This window comes from Leptonychotes weddellii, chromosome 6 (genome assembly GCF_054177405.1).
Source record: "Leptonychotes weddellii isolate Sample4059 chromosome 6, ASM5417740v2, whole genome shotgun sequence".
NCBI classification, from domain to species: domain Eukaryota; kingdom Metazoa; phylum Chordata; class Mammalia; order Carnivora; family Phocidae; genus Leptonychotes; species Leptonychotes weddellii.
This window is the reverse complement of record NC_138374.1, coordinates 136,509,972-136,514,780: the sequence shown is the minus strand read 5'-3', so window position 1 is coordinate 136,514,780 and position 4,809 is coordinate 136,509,972. Positions and strand designations below refer to the sequence as shown.

Here is a 4,809-nt window from a genome sequence, read left to right as displayed (position 1 = left end):
AAAAAAAAGATCTTATTTCTCGGGGCGCCTGGGTGGCTCAGTTGTTAAGTGTCTGCCTTCGGCTCAGGTCATGATCCCAGGGTCCTGGGATTGAGCCCCGCATCGGGCTCCCTGCTCCGCGGGAAGCCCGCTTCTCCCTCTCCCACTCCCCCTGCTTGTGTTCCCTCTCTGGCTGTCTCTCTGTCAAATAAATAAATAAAATCTTAAAAATAAATAAATAAATAAATAAATAAATAAATAAATAAATAAAATTTTTATGTGAGAGAGAGAGAGAGCACAAGCAGGCGGAGCAGCAGAGGGGGAGGGAGAAAAAGGCTCCCCGCTGAGCAGGAAGCCCAACGTAGGACTTGATCCCAGAACCCTGGGATCATGACCTGAGCCGAAGGCAGCTGCTTCAGGGACTGAGCCACCCAGGCACCCAGAAAAAAGGGAACAATTTTCAAGGCAGTAGACTTTAGTACGTGTGCAAGAGATAATACTAGGCAGCCACTAAAAATGTAAAAAAAAGCATTTATTGACATGATAAAATGATCAGGACAGTAGTAAGTAAAAAAGAAAACACTACACAAAATACAAGTATGTTCTTATTCTTTTCAGTATCTACCTATACACACGTGGGTGGTGGGGGGAGAGGGGCAGGGAGGTGAAAACACGTATCTGGCTTGGACAACTGCAAAATTATTGTGACCGTTGGCTGGGATGAAGAATTAGGGAGAAATGACCAGTTTCAGTCATGAAGATATGGAGCCACCAGTGAAATATGCTGGACACACAGAAGGGAGGCTCAGGAGAGACCTTTCGGTCACAAACATAGAATCAGAGTCACGAGCATGGAGGTGGCTTAAACCTCAGGCACAGACACTTCCCTGACAGGGAGTCATAGAGGGAGGGCAGCCAAAGACAGAGTCCCCAGCAACTGACACAGAGGGAGCAAAAGCAGCAGAGCTGGCCGAGAGTGAGGGCTCTGAGATGGCCCGAGGTCCCCGTCCAGCCCCGCGGCCCCATGCCTGCAGACGAGCTTGCCCGCATCTCATCGCCGGAAAGCACGGGGCTCTCCCGCCCCAGCGCGGCCTGTGACACAGTCCAGAGGTGATCAGCCCTTCTGCCTGCTTCGGAGACTTCTCACCTGCTGTCCCTTCCCCTCACTGACCCGTCAGTTCTCTTGCAGCGCCCCCCAAGGGCGCTCTCAGCTACCCCTTCTCGCGCACATTCAGCACGCCGGGGCTTTAATCTCAAGTGGCGCTCACGTCTCCAGCACTCGTGCTCTGTGCCTCTCCCCCCAGCGCCAAACTCCTCCCGCGTGTCATCTGTACACGTGTGCATATCGTCTGTATGTAAGTCTGACCCCCCATCACCACTGCACAACCCCTTTCTCAGGAACTACAGGAACACATCTCCCAGCTCTCTCTGCTCAAATTGCCCTCAAAAGCTGCCAGCAATCTCCTTTTCTTAAAATCCAGTGGGCTTCATTTGGCCAACACAGACTTTGATCTCTCTGCAAATTTGATGATGCTGACTGTCCTTTCTTGAAAACACATTCTGGTTTGGTTCAATAAACACTGATGGAACACTTCTCGGTTTGGTCGTAAAATTTTAAAAAGGACAAGACTCGATCTCCGAGGATGAGGAGTTGAGCCCAGTTGGAGCAGTTCCATGAATTTAGCCAGAGACCTTTGCCCCGGTCAGAAGGGCTTCAGTGGGATGGCGGAGGCTGACTTCAAACAGCACTGAGCGGAGGAACAAAGCCAACTTATGATAGGAAGAGAGGCAGCAGAATACAACTGATTCTGTTCGGCAATCTGTTGGAGAAGGGAAAAGAAAGAACTTTCCAGACAGTCCCTGGAAGGGAGCATAGAGCGGAGCAGGGTTTTTAGGATGTGGAAAGACTTCGCAAGCTTCTAGAGTGAAGGAGATGCAAGGCGAAAGCTGAAGACAGCGTGGGGCTAAGTGATGGGTTGGTTGGCACTGACATCAGAGCAGTGGTGTGGACAGAAACAGGACACTTCCAGTACAGCTGGACGGAAGCACTCTCGGACCAAGGGTGGGAAGAGCCCCGTGGGTACCATGCCACAGAGACCAAGGACCAGGGGTCGGCAGGTGTGGAGTGGTGTTTTTGTTCTTTTACCAGAGTTTTAAAATAATCTGAATTGGGGCTCAACACTTAAAAATCATGAGATTTCAAATAAAAATCTACATTTCCAGCTTCATCTCAAGAACTGGAAGAGACAGGGGCGCCTGGGTGGCTCAGTTGGTTAAGCGACTGCCTTCGGCTCAGGTCATGATCCTGGAGTCCCTGGATCGAGTCCCGCATCAGGCTCCCTGCTCGGCGGGGAGTCTGCTTCTCCCTCTGACCCTCCCCCCTCTCATGTGCTTGCTCTCTCTCATTCTCTCTCTCAAATAAATACATTAAAAAAAAAAAAAGAACTGGAAGAGACAGTGGGCTGGCTCCGGGTGGGCATGGGCTCTGCAGTCGCCACCACCCATCACACATGTGGCAGTGGCCCCCGACAGGGAGAGTGTGGCTGCCTGGCTCCCCTGGGCATCGGACTCTGACACCCACGCTGTTTTTCTTTCCTGCTTCTCAGACTCATCCTTCTACGTCGCTCGCCAAGGCTGCTCCTTCTCCAATTGGATAGCCGGGTGTTGCTTCTGTTCTCAGCGCTCTCCGCAGTTTCCCTTTGAGATCCCATCCAACCACTGCTTCTGTAAGCTGCCCGCAACCCAGCACCACGAAATCACTCAACAGCGGGGTTGCAAAGGAATTTAGAGATCAGATGGTTCAGTCTTCTCAATCCACAGAACACAGTCCGATCACAGAACTCTAGAGCCCAAAGGAGTTTTAAGGTTAACTAGCCTCATTTACAAACAAGGAAACATAGGTGTCAGAGAGATTAAACAATGCTCCTTCTCCTTCACCACACAATTCTGTGCAATTCAACACAAATCTCCTGAGTTCTGACTTCATGCAAGGCACTGCGGGGGACAGGGACTTGGGTCAGCCCCAACTTCCCGCACATGCACACAGACTAAAACATGGGAGTCCCAGCATCACGAACGTATTATGGGACAACGGAAGAAAACAAAGTCCCAGTGATGGAAATCTGTATTTATCTGTATGAGTCGATTTAACTCGATCCTGAGAAGGGGCTAGGGCACATGCTTTAGTTCTTGTTGTGTGCAGACGTTCTTTAACATAGGAGAAAAAACGCTCAGACAGCTGAAGTGACTTGTCCAAGGTGACAGGCCTAGAAACCGGGTCTCCTAACTCACATTCCGGTGCTCTTTCCCTTCAGCCCTGACTTGTCCGGAGCACTCTCCTTTGGCGTTTCTGAATCACTGTCCGTCTATGACCTTGCTTTACCCACTCAGCAGCTCCACCATTCTTCCGGCTGGGATGCGTCAGTGTCTGGCAGCCACGTGCGACAACATGCAACAGGACACACCCCTACAACACCCCTCACACCTATTCTGCAACAGCTTTCCCTTCAAACCGTCTTTTACCCAGGCCTTTCTCTGGGGACTGCTTCCACCACTGCGGGGGAGGACCTTATTATCTTAATATGGTCTTGTCTTCCGTCACTGACAAACTCACAGAGCCTTAGAGGGACTTGTATCCAAACGTCGCCCAGAGAGAACACAGCTTCTCTGGGACTCCTGACCCTGACAGTGGCCAGCCAGCTGCCGTGCGGGCACCCACCTGCCTTCAGGGTAGCTCCCTTCACTACGGGTCACCCACGTGATGAGAAAGTCCAGTCACTCACCCACTCAGCAAGTGCTTACTGACCATGCTCTCTGTCCCAGGCACAGCGCTTGCCACACTGGAGATTAAACCGTGCGGGGCTCCCCACTGGTCTTCTGCACACTCACCTTTCCTGTCTTTGTCCTGCTGGCCTCAGGTTAACTTTCAATTCTGTTTCTTCATCTTGCACATGGAGAGAATTATCTGTTGTGAGAATCAACTGATACAACGTGTAGAAGTGCTCTGGAAACCAAGCGTAATATAGGTAAGGCTTTCTCCTTTTTCTCCAACTGTGTATTTTTTTGGAGGGGAGGTGATGCCACTCTCTCTTTTTTTTTTTTTTTTTAAGATTTATTTATTTGTGAGAGAGAATCCCAAGCAGACTCCACGCTGCCCACCGGCCGGATGAGGGGCTCGATCTCACCACCCTGACATCATGACCTGAGTGGGTATCAAGAGTCAGAGGCTTAACCACTGAGCCACCCAGGCGCCCGCCAAGCCCATTTTTAAATCATACTCCACACATGCAAGAGTAAGCATCCCATGTATTACGCTGAAACCACAGTGAAACACCCATGAATCTACCATTTCACCCAGTTAGGAGAGCGCAGCCAGCGGCAGCCACCCGTCCTGCCGCGTCCCACCCCCAACCTCTCCAACTACTCAAGAACGCCCTGTTTACCCTTCCTCCGACTTTTTACAGCGTTTTACCACATATACCTAAAGCTGTGTTGCTTATTTTTGAAGGTTACACAAATGGTTGCGAACGTCTGCAGCGCTCCGGGATTTCTCCGTTGGTGCATCCCGGGACGCCCTGGGGTCCCCGCCAGCGAGCGGACTGGCCCGTGACCGCGGCCTCTGCGCGCAGAGCTGGCCGGGGCTCCTCCCCACGGAGTCCGCTCCGGGCACCGCCGCCCGGCCGCGCGGCGCACGGAGGTTCCACCGGGACTCCGCGGCTGGGCGCGCCGCCCGGGCCCCCACGGGACCATCTCGGTGCCGGTCGCGCAGAAACGAGGCGGTGCTGGGATCACGCATGCGCACCCGCCGCTCCAGGCCCGCGCGAGACCAGA

At 52.4% G+C, this 4,809-nt stretch overlaps 1 long non-coding RNA gene across 2 annotated transcripts; it reads right to left on the bottom strand.

Moving 5' to 3' along the window:
* Window positions 1–500: 500 nt before the first annotated feature.
* LOC115944575 (uncharacterized) lies at window positions 501–4,809 on the bottom strand. 2 transcript variants are annotated; one of them, XR_014146666.1, is made up of 3 exons: window positions 4,460–4,787; window positions 3,868–3,982; window positions 501–3,186 (listed from the first exon to the last, which is right to left on the bottom strand). It is a non-coding gene; the product is annotated as an uncharacterized LOC115944575 (long non-coding RNA). The 2 variants fall into 2 exon arrangements; XR_014146665.1 differs by having other exon boundaries at window positions 501–3,982; window positions 4,460–4,809.